A 15,158-nucleotide genomic window follows, 5' to 3' on the forward strand; every position below is an offset into this window, starting at 1 on the left:
GATCTAGAGTACTTGCTCCTTTGTTAACAGGATCAATCTTTAGCTGGAGTTTGGAACTGGTTTGTTCTGCAAATTCAATGGGATATGGGTTGGAAACTTCTTGGCCTAGAGTAGATGCTCCTTCATTAACAGGTTCAAACTTGAGATGGAGTTTGGAACTTGTCTACTTTGCAAATTCAATAGGATATGGGTGGTTAACGGCTTGGCCTAGAGTAGTTGCTCCTTCGTTAACAGGATCAAACATGAGCTGGATTTTGGAACTGGTTTGTTCTGCAAATTCAGTGGGATATGGGTGGGCAACTGCTTGATCTGGAGTAGTTGCTCCTTCGTTAACAGGATCAATCTTGAGCTGGAGTTTGGAACTTGAGTGTTTTGCAATTTCAGTGGGATGTGGATGGGCAATGCTTGGCCTAGAGTAGTTGCACCTTTGTTAACAGGATCAATCTTGAGCTGGAGTTTGGAACTTGTCTGTTTTGCAGTTTCAGTGGGATGTGGGTGGGCAACTGCTTGGCTTAAATTGGTTGCTTCTCCATTAACAGGATCAAACTTTAGCTGGAATTTAGAGCTTTGCAAAACGGTATGACGGTACCCAAGGGAACCCAAAGCCAAGTGAAGGACTTTGCTATCAGCATTCCTCATCATGTTTGATCTGGTTGGGGTGGAGGAGCCTGCTTCACTCAGCGCTGGAATCTTTTAAGATAATACATAGCGCAGCTGTGTTTACAGTTGTCAGGGAGGGTCTGTTATTTTCGCCGTTGAGAACAGGAGTGACTGCATTTTCAAAGAGATCTCCTGCAGAGAGTTTCTGACTGTCTCCATCTCCAAAGGCTCCTCCTTAATAAATGGCATTGAATGGCAAAATAGTTGTCGTGTTTTAGGGTAGTGTCATAGCATTTCATCAGCCAAAACAACTTTCTTCTGTTTGGATTTGTTGAAAGGGACAGAGAGGGGGAGAGCATGGGAGGAGTACTTTTGAAATACTCAGAGACTAATAGATAATAGAAGCAGGCGGCCATTTTATGGCTTTCCATGTGAGTGTCGCAGTCCTTGGCAGCTGCCTCCCTTTCTGACCCAGCTCTGTCCGTCAGTCATGTCAGCCACCATGCGAGTTGACAGACTATGCTGTCTGGTGTGGCACCAGCCTTCCCTAAGGTGACAACACAATTATAATGTGGGGCAATGCAACTGAATGTGATGCACTAGGAGCTGCAGATGTTCATTGCTTTTGAAGGACCAGATCTCTTGGTGCCGAGTTCCCCACAGCAACAGACAAGACTGGTTTTGCAGGTTTTTTATATTTAAAAAATCTATCTGCAACCAACAGTAGGGATGGAAGAGAATTTCTGAACTGAACATTTTCAATGCAATCAGTTTTGGGCACCTTGTTGTGAAAGGAAACACATCCCGTGTTGAAAATTTGCACTGTTGGGAGATTGCGGAGAATTTTCAGATAAACTCTTTAAAATAATACATGCCTTTCAGAAATGCAAATACAGTAGAATCTCACTTATCCAAGCCTCGCCTATCCAAGTTTCTGGATTATCCAAGCCATTTTTGTAGTCAATGTTTTCAATATATCGTGATATTTTGGTGCTAAATTCGTAAATACAGTAATTACAACATAACATTACTGCATATTGAACTGCTTTTTCTGCCAAATTTGTTGTAAAATGTGATGCCTGCCCGTTTAGCTTGGATAAGCGAGACTCTACTGTACAATAGAGTCTCACTTATCCAAGCTAAACAGACCAGCAGAACCCTGGATAAGCAAATATCTTGGATAATAAGGAGAGATTAAGGAAAAGCCTATTAAATATCAAATTAGGTTATGATTTTACAAATTAAGCACCAAAACATCATGTTATACAACAAATTGGACAGAAAAAGTAGTTCAATATGCAGTAATGTTATGTTGTAATTACTGTATTTACGAATTTAGCACCACAATATCACAATATATTGAAAACATTGACTACAAAAATGCATTGGATAATTCAGAACCTTGGATAAGCGAGTCTTGGATAAGTGAGACTACTGTAGATAAAAAATAGCGCATAACAAAAAACATGCGTAGAGGACAGTCATACTCACCACAAATGATAGCTGATGATGATGATGGTGATGATGATGATTGTAATGAAGTATGCATTTTTGGTTTACAGATTTATGTTTAATTGTGTGTTTGTGTTTTAAAAGGGTAAGTATTACAGTTATTGCATCTCAGCACTCAGAGGCTGGTTGCCACGGAGAAGTAGGCAGAGCCAACTGCCGTTTTGTTGAAGAAGTGCAGAGTTTAAAAAAGGGATTCATTCTGTGCTCTGATGAGGCACAGGGAAGATTGATCCTAGGTTGAGGGGATCAAGGAGACTCAATTGTTCATTTTGAGTTGGTTTAAAATAAGTTTGGTGGCTTATTTAATGTAGTCTGTGTCCTGGTAAGGAACAGAGAATCTGTGATCGTATATCACAGGGGTGACTGCGGTTTAAAAGTAGCAGAGGAAGAAGTTCTAACTACTTTAAGTAAAAGATGTGACACTTTAGGGAGTTTGACTCACCTTATTCTAGTATTGTAACTGTTAATAAAAGTGCCTCTAAGTGAGAAACAATATTGTAACCACTAAGCTCTGTGCTTGAATAAACTTGTTATTGTTCCTCCAACATCTAAGCCTCTGTCGCATGTATTATAAACCAAGTTGCATTACCATCTAAAGTGAATAAGAAAAAGAAAGAAAAAAAAGTAAAAGGTCTACTCTCTGAGTCTTTGGTGGTTGCATCTTCACAATGATGATGATGAGTCCCTTACTGAGTGGAGGGATTCAAATTGAATGTCCTCACTGCAAAGGACCATGATGACCCAGAATACATCTCTACAGTCACTTATGAACCCATCACCAAGACTCTGCTTCTAGAGGACAATCATACTCACCACAAGTGATAGCCTATGAAATTATATGATATGATATGGTGATGATGGATCCTTTACTGAGTGGAGGGATCCAGATTAAAGTGGTCAAGTTTATATCTGCAGGCAAGTCAGGCTTCTAAGTAGTATGAAATGTTGAAGAATCATGATCAATCCTGTAAGATAATACTAGCTTGCTTACTTAGATGATCCCTCATTGTCTGAGTATGATGACCTTCCAAGTGTAGTATTTTGGTAGTGATTATGTAGGTGACTGTGGAGCTCTATTAGTCCTATGATATCCAACCTTTGCTCCTCCATATGTTTGGGACTTCATATCCCAGAATCTCTGGCCAGATTGTCCAATGGTCAGGAATTCTAAGGGCTTTGGTCCTTTGGAGGACCAAGGGTTGGACATGCTGGGAATGGAAGAGCCGTTAAGCTCTAATCACCCTCCTTTATGAGGTAAATTCCCATTAAAATAGCAGAGTAAAGAATTGCAGCAGCATGAGACTTACGCGGTGTGAGTTTTGGAAGGCCTCTGTGTATTCAGGAAGGCAAAAGGATGCAAAGTTAGCTTTAAAGTTTAAAAGCATTTATTGAGGTAAAATGAAATCCATTGATGGATAGAAAAGGTTTGGACCTAACTGGCTAATCTATCCTGTTCTAATACACATAGACGGATTAAAATAACAAAGCTCTAGATAAGCTACATCTTGACTAATAGAGGACAGAGATGCGTCCTCTCTGGAACAAAGCAAGAAGCTGGAATGGCGGTCAGCCTCATGGGTTGCTTCTTCTCTAGGGCCATAAACATTCCAAAGAACCAAATTGGGGAAGTTACGTCAAAGCCCTAGGAGAGATTACATTTCTAGGAACATCAAAGGGTGGGCTGATCTAAATAGGATGGGAAGCAGGAAACAATGGTGAAGCCTATCTAGGCATGCTATGGAAACGGGGAAAGGATTCCCTCAATCTAACTCTATCATCTATCTGACTACATTTAGACTTGAGTAGTCCAGGATGAATCCCAATAGGACACCACTATAATAAGCTTATGAACAAATTATCTAGCTTACTACAAGATAGGCTCCTTTCTTCTTGTTTTGCTCCTATTCTGCATTGTAGCTCCTGGACTAAATGGCCTCCAACCACACTTCCAGTTCTCTCTTTCTAATTCAAATGAAGTTATTCGTTCGAACTTGTAATATCATCAATTTTTGGAATTCCTTTTGAAATTATTTGGCAATTTTTGCCATATTCTTCTTCATGCCAAGCTGTCTTCCTTGTTGTGTTTTTTTTTTCTTTTGCAGTGTGACTCCTGGATGCAAGATGGGATCTACTTTGGGAGAAATAGGATAGCAAAGGCATGGAATATGCTGAGAAGCAAAAGGCAGGCAGCAAAGCTGTTTGACCATAAAAGCAGCCTTGGGGAAAGTAAGTGGTCTGCGCGGCCTCTTAAATTCAACTTGTAAGAGAAAATTAATACTACATAAATCTCTGTCAAGGTACAGAATCAAAATGAAGCATTGCCTACATGAAGCAGAACACAGGGTACTATTTGCCAAATCGCTCCAAAGTTTATCAGGGCCACGGCGGCAATCCAACGTCAAGATTAGTGGAGATAGTGAGGTTTGTTTTTTTATATAAAAAAAGGCTCACAATTCAGTGGTGACAGCATAGCTATGATGGGGTGAATGAAGAGCACTGACATCAAAGGAAAGCAAGGGTCAAGACAGGAGTCAAATGCTGTAAATGAAAAGAAGAAAGAGATTAAAGCTGTCTGCAGAATCCAAGACATGTACTTTTGGATGGGGTGGCAATATTGCAAAATATATATACAGTAGAGTTCCGGTTATTCGACATAAATGGGCAGGCTGAAGGTCGAATAACTGGATCTGACTGATAATAGGGAGGCCCTATTATCCAGCAAGCCGGTTGAAGGAAGTGCCCCGTGCATGTTGCTAGGTAGATAGCAAGCTACCTAGTAACGCGCAGGGGCGCTTCTGCTCTGCCTTTTGGGAGGTGCCCGTGCGCATTACTAGGTAGATAAAAAGCTACCTAACAACGCTCAGGGGTGCTTCTTAAGCCAAGTGCTCACCACTCCACTTGGGAAGTGCCCGTGCGTGTTGCTAGGTAGCTTGCTATCTACCTAGCAACGCGCACGGGTGCTTCTCTGCTCGCCGCCCTACCTCTTGGGAGGTGCCTGTGCACGTTGCTAGGTAGATAGCAAGCTACCTAGCAACGTGCATGAGTGCCTCCCAAGGGGCCTGGGACGTCGGATAATACGGAGTGTCGGTTAACCGGAAGTTGGTTAACCGGAACTCTACTGTATTTGTGTATGTGTGTGTGTCTAAAATAATATCTCCAATTTAAATAAAACAATATATCTTACTATTGTCTTTAGTGAGAAAGACAATGGCCATAATAATGATGATGATGATGATGATGATGATGTAATAATATACTTTATATTTCACTCTATCTTCCTGAGGATACTCAGAACAGATTACAGGTACATATAGAATCATAGAATCATAGAATCATAGAATAGTAGAGTTGGAAGAGACCTCAAGGGCCATCTAGTCCAACCCCCCGCTAAGAAGCAGGAAATCGCATTCAAAGCACCCCCGACAGATGGCCATCCAGCCTCTGCTTAAAAGCCTCCAAAGAAGGAGCCTCCACCACGGCCCGGGGGAGAGAGTTCCACTGTCGAACAGCCCTCACAGTGAGGAAGTTCTTCCTGAGGTTCAGGTGGAATCTCCTTTCCTGTAGTTTGAAGCCATTGTTCCGTGTCCTAGTCTGCAGGGCAGCAGAAAACAAGCTTGCTCCCTCCTCCCTATGACTTCCCCTCACATATTTGTACATGGCTATCATGTCTCCTCTCAGCCTTCTCTTCTGCAGGCTAAACATGCCCAGCTCTTTAAGCCTCTCCTCATAGGGCTTGTTCTCCAGACCCTTAATCATTTTAGTTGCCCTCCTCTGGACGCTTTCCAGCTTGTCAGCATCTCCCTTCATCTGCGGTGCCCAAAACTGGACACAGTATTCCAGGTGTGGTCTGACCAAGGCAGAATAGAGGGGGAGCATGACTTCCCTGGATCTAGACGTTATTCCCCTATTGATGCAGGCCAAAATCCCATTGGCTTTTTTAGCTGCCGCATCACATTGTAGGCTCATGTTTAACTTGTTGTCCACAAGGACTCCAAGATCTTTTTCGCACACACTGCTGTCAAGCCAGGCGTCCCCCATTCTGTATCTTTGATTTCCATTTTTTCTGCCGAAGTGAAGTATCTTGCATTTGTCCCTGTTGAACTTCATTTTGTTAGTTTCGGCCCATCTCTCTAGTCTGTCAAGATCGTTTTGAATTCTGCTCCTGTCTTCTGGAGTGTTGGCTCTCCCTCCCAGTTTTGTGTCGTCTGCAAACTTGATGATCGTGCCTTCTAACCCTTCGTCTAAGTCGTTAATAAAGATGTTGAACAGAACCGGGCCCAGGACGGAGCCCTGCGGCACTCCACTTGTCACTTCTTTCCATGATGAAGACGACGCATTGGTGAGCACCCTTTGGGTTCGTTCGCTTAGCCAATTACAGATCCACCTAACCGTAGTTTTGTCTAGCCCACATTTTACTAGTTTGTTTGCCAGAAGGTCGTGGGGGACTTTGTCGAAGGCCTTACTGAAATCCAGGTACGCTACATCCACGGCATTCCCTGTATCGACCCAACTCGTAACTCTATCGAAAAAAGAGATCAGATTAGTCTGGCATGACTTGTTTTTGGTAAATCCGTGTTGACTATTAGCAATGACCGCATTTGTTTCTAAGTGTTTGCAGACCACTTCCTTAATGATCTTTTCCAGAATCTTGCCTGGTATTGATGTGAGGCTGACCGGACGGTAATTGTTTGGGTCGTTCTTTTTTCCCTTCTTGAAGATAGGGACCACATTCGCTCTCCTCCAATCTGCTGGGACTTCTCCTGTTCTCCAAGAACTCTCGAAGATGATTGCCAGTGGTTCTGAAATAACTTCCGCTAGTTCCTTCAATACTCTTGGATGTAGCTGATCTGGCCCTGGGGACTTGAATTCGTTTAGAGTGGCCAGGTGTTCCTGGACAACTTGTTTCCCTATTTGGGGTTGGATTTCCCCCAATCCTTCGTCCATTCCATGTTGCTGAGGTTGAAGATGGCTTTCTTTTTGTGAGAAGACCGAGGCAAAGAAGGCATTAAGCAGTTCTGCCTTTTCCCTATCCCCTGTCACCATCACCCCATCTACTCCTTGCAGTGGCAAACGTTCAATGCCGTTATACAATTGACAAAGATAGACAGTACATGAACAGATTCCCTTTGGATTTAAACTGAATCAAACTCAGATTAGAACTGTTTTTTCCACTGTTTTTGAATCTACCTTCTCAATACTGAATTTCTCGGAGGTGCCATATGTCTTGGACACTATCGGTACAGTAGTTGGAATCTATATATATAAAAGGGTAATGAAATTTCGGCCTAGGACAAAACAACAAAACCACACATCCCAGAAACACTAAACTTGGCAGCACAACCCCTCATCCATGCCTCTACGTTCATACAACAAAAGGAAAAGAAAAATAAAGTCCTAATTACAGGGAGAGGAATAATTGCTTTCATCAAATTGCTGCCAGTTAGAAGGCTAAATTCCACCCATTTGGTCTCCTAGCAACCCACTCACCCCAGGGGACAGGCAGAGTTAGGCCTCACTTAGGCCTCTTCCACACTACCTATAAAATACAGATTATCTGATTTCCCATACCACCATACTTTGCCACAGCACAGCTAGTACCTTATAAGACTTTCACCAGATTGGGTTCCTTGACTGATACCTTTTAGTTCTAATCCAAGTTTAATTCAGTTTAAATCCAAAGGGAACCTTTTTGTGACTGCGGAGACTTGTATATTTACTTGATTGTCTTGATACACTAAGAAAGGTGTTACTTCGTTGTGAATCCTATATGATTTCAGAGAACTTTGTGTTGTTCTGTACAGTGTGATACATATATGGTGTTATAATATGCACATTGTGTACTATAGACATATTAGACCATTATTGTTTTGTATATTTTGGTATATTGTTTGTAATAGACATCTGTGCTTCTCAGTACATGGACAGAGGCAAGATTTCCCTCTTTTTTCATCTTTGGCAACTGGATGCTGTGCTAATCTCAGCTATGGGAAAGTGCTGTTGTTCCATTGTTCCAAGCCGAGGAGCCTGTTGTCCATGAACGCCTCCCTGGTCGAACTGCCAGAATGTTTTTCAGAGGCATCTTTTAACTCCCAGCCAAAGCAGTACCTATTTATCTACTCACATTGCTATTTTTAAACCGAGTATAAGCCTAGTTTTTCAGCCATTTTTTAAGACTGAAAAAGCCCCCCTCGGCTTATACTCGGGTGAGGGTCCTGGCTGGCTTATATTTGGGTCAGCTTATACTCAAGAATATATGGTACACTTATTATTTTTCTCTATTATTGTTGCTACTATTACATTTATTTTACTCTATTTTTATTATTATTATTAATACATTTATTATTTCACTCTGATCTTATTCTTATTATTATTGCATTTATTATTTTACTCTATTTATTATTACATGTACTATTTTCCTATATTTATTATTATTATTATATGTATTAGTTTACTCTATTATTATTAAAAGGATACATAAGGATACAAAAGGTCCCAGGTTCAAACCCCGGGAGCAGCGTGAGTGCCCGCTGTTAGCTCCAGCTCCTGCCAACCTAGCAGTTCGAAAACATGCAAATGTGAGTAGATCAATAGGGACCGCTCCAGCAGGAAGGTAACAGTGCTCCATGCAGTCATGCCGGCCACATGACCTTGGAGATGTCTATGGACAATGCTGGTTCTTTGGTTTAGAAATGGAGATGAGCATCAACCCCCAGAGTCTGACATGACTGGACTTAACATCAGGGGAAAACCTTTACCTTTACCTTTTAAGCACATTTACATTGAAGAAGATGAGAATAATGATTTGATCAGAGTTGGACAGTCTTATCTCAAATTTGAGCTTGATGTAAATATTCAAAAACATTTAACCTACTGATGCCTCAATTAATGTAATTTTATTGGTATCTATTTTTATTTCTGAAATTTACCACCCTCGGCTTAAACTGGAGGCAATGTTTTCCCAGTTTTTTTTTTTTTGTGGTAAAATTAGGTGCCTCAGCTTATATTCAGGTCAGCTTATACTCGAGTATATACAGTAAGTAAAATAAAGTGTAAACACTAAGCTAAACTGGGAATCTGCTATTGCAACGCATCCAATGAAGTGGTTTAAAACCTGTATAAAAAAAAGATTAGGACTAACTTCGTTCAAGTCTACTTGGAATACACGAAGCTCATTCCAGAAGCATGATTAAGAACTGGTCCAAGAGTCCAGTGTGACCATCATCCCACTTTCTTTGCTGGTTAACTTGTACCCAGTATGCTTTATCATGCCAATTGTTTGCCTTAGATAGCTGAGCAAATCGTTTTCATGGTTGCCTCTCACTAGCATCGTGGCGAAAACTGGGGGTTTGCTGCACTATAAAACTTCAGCACTTAATACCAATTCAACTATGGTGTCTCCTTCTATATCGAAAAATACAATTTGTGACTGAGGAGTATTAGACTTCTCTCCTAGAGAGCTATAGTCCATTCATTGAACAACAACAGTAGGGCTCTTTAGCAGAAATCTCTAAAGCATTTCGCCAAACTATGTATGTTTATGTTCTGTAGGATAAAGCCACGTCAATTATATTGCTATCAAACTACAATAATTGTTAAGTGTAGCCACTAACCTATGTGCTTGCTTAGAATGCTGTTCAGGAGCTAACAGTGGATGAGAAAGTGACTTGAATAATGGCATGGCAGTTCAATTAACAGTTACTTTCGGCATTCAATCCAACCCACTTGACATAGTGGCGTGTTCAGTTCTAGAACAGTCTACTTCAGAGTTACTTTACACTTTCCTCATACACATTACACTTGAAATACCTTTGGGTAGATCATCATCAATGCTTTTATTATTCATTAAAATAACATTAATCATAAACCTCTTCCCGTATTCATGTGGTTGTAATACGTAGTTCCAAAGGAATTATGGATTAAAAGGGGGGCTTAAGCTCAGAACACTTGATTCTCCACGAACATGCTGGGTTCATTATGTTAGATTTAGTGCAAACCATTTTCTTTGGCATTATTAAAAGTGAGTGATAGTGGGGTTTTCACGTTGCCTTGAAAGTGATTAAAGTCACATTTTCACCTTGAATAAAATACAGCAGCAACACATTAACCATTTTTCATCAAGCCTACAAAAGAAAATCTCTTCTCAACTGATTGGAAATAATCCTCTGAAACCTACCTGCTGTTGATTGCATTAATGCATGAAAAATACACATGTTTGCACATCAGAGGGTTTTTTTCTTATTGAACGGAATGAATCACAGCGCAAGACGTTCTTCAGATTTCTCTTAACAAACTGTACCCAGAGGCAGTCAAGAGCCAGAGCACATCTACCTTTCAGGCGTGGACTTCTGAAGGCCTTCTATTAATATTCTAAGAATCATTACCGAGATAAAAATGAGTTGCTTTATTGAACGTAACAGGTCTGGCTTCATGACTGCTGGGCACTAATTAAAGTTCCCTCACTTCTATATCTGTATCTGCTGGGCATTTGGTAAAGCTCGATACAGACTCTTTGGTTATTCCGCTCCAGGGAAATCAGGGCCGGCCCATCCAGACTTAGAGAAACCCTCATCCTAAGCCAGTCACTGATTGGCAACCAACGGCACAGACGGCAGAATCGGGCTTCATTATTGAAACGCCGTGCCGTCTTGGTATGTATTTTCATTTTCCTTGCAGTTTCGAGACTTGATAATACTAATTTTGTTCAAGGTTGTTCGTTTGTACATCTTGGCAGAATATACAAGGGTTGAATGAAAAGTAATGCCTCCACCTTCGTTACTTGGGTTTGGATGGGAATATTTTAATACCGGTAAATCAAACACAGAAATAATCCTTAGAATGTGTTCTTTAACTACCACTATTCACTTTTCCACGTCATCACCAGACAATTGGATATACTTCTGCCAACAATGAACAAGTTTTCTGAAGCCGTCACGGAAGAAGTCGACACTCTGTTTCTGCAACCAGCGTCTCACAGGACCCATCATACACAGATCTATTATTATTATTATTATTATTATTATTATTATTATTATTATTATTATCCACAGGAGGTCCTGGAAGTAAAACTTAGCAGATAGCAAAGGCCAACTGTAGGTTGTCTTGTGTTTCTTCCCAGATCTCAAGCATCTCCAGCCTCTCAAATGAAAGGAAATAGAAGATAGATTAGAAGAGATAGCTCCAAATCAAACTGGATCATGGTACTAATGAACAAAAGTAGAAAAAGGTATAGATAAATCAAAAGGAAAAATGGAAAAGTCCAAAGGCACAGGAAATGATACCTAGTATTAGCTAAGAATGGTTTCTTGAGAGAGGGAACTGAAGCGAGTTCTTCTAAATTCCCATTTAGAAAATGCAACATAAACAGTGAATTCGGTACAGCCGGATAATATATCGCAATCCCACCTAGAATAAACATTTTTATTAAAGCTACAGCTGCAGACTTGTTTTCCCTCTTGATACTTCAATATTAAACCCAAGTTTTCCCATTTACAGTTTAACAACTTTGAAGTCTGGGGGAAAAAATCTGAGCCAACCACAAAAAGGATGGGGAGGGGAAAAGCATCAACAGACTGAAGAGATGAACACGGAGAGAAAGAAAGAGAATGACCTTTGGTTCAGCTTCTGACGGCACAGAGAAAATGCTAAACTAGCCTACTTTGAAGTGGGTTTCACTCCGAGGGATTTTCTAGCAACAAATCCAAGCACTTACTAGGGATTGCATATAAATTTTCTCTTTCCGCCTGTTTAAAGCTCCAATTCTAATGATTTTTTTTTCTTTTCCTGTCTGCCTTCAATAGCTAATACCCTTCGGTCACCAATAATGCTTCATTCTTTACCGACGTTGTTTGAACTTGATTTGTCATCTGCTTACAAGTCTTTTAAATATCTTTAAAATATCTTCATCTATCTAATCTCCGAGACATTGTCTTTCATCATCGGACCTTTCTCTCCAGAAGCAAAGCATATTCAAGTCTGACATTTACCCAAGAGCCCAAATTTCATCTCTCCCCCCTTTTTTTTTGCTTTGAATGCGGTATGGGAGAAACAACCTGCAAATGATACATTTGCAGTCATTTTGAGAAATAGCCATCTTTTCCTAGGTGGATTACTAACAGCTAGCTCAGGATGGCTGGGAACTAGTTGGGGAGGTTTGTAAAATGTTCTGAATGAGGAAATCTGGCAGCAGAGACACTGTGGATGGAGGAAGGGATATTCCAACCCCTAACTTCAGCAAGAAGAAAAGAAAGGGAGATGCATTGGTCAGGGATGTAGAGGGAACTGTGATACAACAATTGTCCTAAATCAATCTGTCAATCTTTTGCTTGTGGTTGCTGTCACAGGACATCCAACTCTTTGTTTGTCATGCAAGTCAGATGTTCCCACCTCAACATCTTTAAACTTACTCATCCAACGATGCACAGGACTCACATCAACACAATCCCCATAAACAGCTTGCATCCTCTGATGTATTTCCTTTGGAGTGACACCTTATGCTCTCAAGAATTCAGTGACTGCACGTTGCTTAAGTCGCACTGACCGACCGTCTGCACAGGGTTCCATACTTCGTACTTTAACAACACAACAATTCAATGCTAAGGCTTACCCGTCTGCTCAGGGTTCCATACTTCGCACTTTAACAACACAACAATTCAATGCTAAGGCTTCCCCGTCTGCTCAGGGTTCCATACTTCGCACTTTAACAACACAACTGTTCAATGCTAAGGCTTCCCCGTTGCGCAGGGTTCCATACTTTGCACTTTAACAACACAACCATTCAATGCTAAGGCTTCCCCGTCTGCTCAGGGTTCCATACTTCGCACTTTAACAACACAACCGTTCAATGCTAAGGCTTCCCCGTCTGCTCAGGGTTCCATACTTTGCACTTTAACAACACAACCGTTCAATGCTAAGGCTTCCCTGTCTGCTCAGGGTTCCATACTTCGTACTTTAACAACACAATCGTTCAATGCTAAGGCTTCCCTGTCTGCGCAGGGTTCCATACTTCGTACTTTAACAACACAACCGTTCAATGTTAAGGCTTCCCCGTTGCGCAGGGTTCCATACTTTGCACTTTAACAACACAACCGTTCAATGCTAAGGCTTCCCCGTCTGCGCAGGGTTCCATACTTTGCACTTTAACAACACAACCGTTCAATGTTAAGGCTTCCCCGTCTGCGCAGGGTTCCATACTTTGCACTTTAACAACACAACCGTTCAATGCTAAGGCTTCCCCGTCTGCGCAGGGTTCCATACTTTGCACTTTAACAACACAACCGTTCAATGCTAAGGCTTCCCCGTCTGCGCAGGGTTCCATACTTTGCACTTTAACAACACAACCGTTCAATGCTAAGGCTTCCTGCCAAATGGGACTGTAGAGGAGAGTCTACTGAACAAGCCAGTACCTGCCGCAGACCAGGACTTCCATCTGTTGAGGAGTTGCGAAGGTGGAGGCATTACTTTTCATTCAAACTTTGTACAAAACTGGGAAATGTGGTTGACACTTAGGAATGGAATTCCAAATGACCTTGATAAACTACAACATCTTCCCCCTCCTTCTTCTCAAGTCATGCAAGATGGAAGGATGAAGACAAAGCCCACAACCTCAACTAGTTGGCCTTGTTGCTGCTATAGCCAGCAACAACACAAGGAAGGGAAATGATAGCCATAAAATATAGTGTACATGAGCCATAGTTTGTGTGAGAGAAAGAAGAGAGTCCCATAAAACACAATGCCGCAGCCATGGTCACTTTCTATGCACTTTCCATGCCACTGTATGTAGCAGGTGGATTCCAGCTAAACCCTTCCACAGAAAGATAACAAAGCTGATGGAGTCATTTTGCATTTTATTTATAAATAAGTATTTTTAATCCATGGCATGTAAACACTGAAATGTATACCAAAGAAACTACATTATAAAGGTGCAAAATGCATTTGAAAAGAAAAGAAAAACACAAGACGGTGAGAAGGATAGGTATCAAAATCTAGTGGAACTATCAAATTTAGAAGTACATAACAACATGCTTTTACAAATGAAAAAGCAAGACAACCCATGCAAACGAACATACCATCAATTTGGAAAAGCTCCACAATCAAATATTTATAGCACTTGCTCTGCAGTCTTTGAAAAATTAAATTATTAAAAGCAAATATTGTAGCAAATAGGTTCCAATCCATCTCAATAAAACGAACATTTTTGTATCTGTGTCATATTATTACTTTTTGGCTTTCAGTCTTCGAAGACTGAAGGAGAACATTAACAAATCGGAGCTTTTGCAATGTAATTTACCCAGTGAGTAATTTCTAATTGATTCAGACTGATGGGGCCGCAACCGTTTGATATATTGCCAAAACAAGGCACACTCTGGACCAAGTAAATGTATATGTCATTTGCTACAGAGGAAAAATGATTGCAATATTTCTCTTTGGCATTTTGAGCTCCAGTAATGTACTTAATACTTAAATGTCTCAACTTACACATGAAAAGGAGAAAAGGAAGGGGAGAAGGGGAAAAACAAAACAAAAACAAACCTTTAAGACTATCTGGTTTTTATTTTGCCATGAGCCTTTATGAATAAAAACCACATATTCAGAATATGAAGGGCACAGATGTCCTACCTATGAATCAAAGAAGGGAACGTGTAGACTGACTTCGAAATTGTATAAAGTCACACACACACACACCCCCATAACCACATAGTATATATATCTATGGCTTGAAAATTTTCCAAAACATCTAAAATCAGAACAGTAAATAAAGAACAACACTCTGAAAACAGAGGTATTCCAGACATGAATCAATCAGGGGCAGCTAACACCTCCAAACAAAGGATTCCCCCAGGCAGGAATGAAGCTGGCAAGACCATTAATGCTAATCAAGGTGATTAATTACAACATTCACACCAGCCTCCAACAGACAAGAGTTCCTTCTCGCACCCTGGACCTTCCACAGATATATAAACCTCCCTTGCTTAGTTTTCCAATATACCTCACAACCTCTGAGGATGGCTGCCATAGATGTGGGTGAAACGTCAGGAGAGAATGCTTCT

This window comes from Anolis carolinensis, unplaced genomic scaffold, assembly GCF_035594765.1.
Source record: "Anolis carolinensis isolate JA03-04 unplaced genomic scaffold, rAnoCar3.1.pri scaffold_12, whole genome shotgun sequence".
NCBI classification, from domain to species: domain Eukaryota; kingdom Metazoa; phylum Chordata; class Lepidosauria; order Squamata; family Dactyloidae; genus Anolis; species Anolis carolinensis.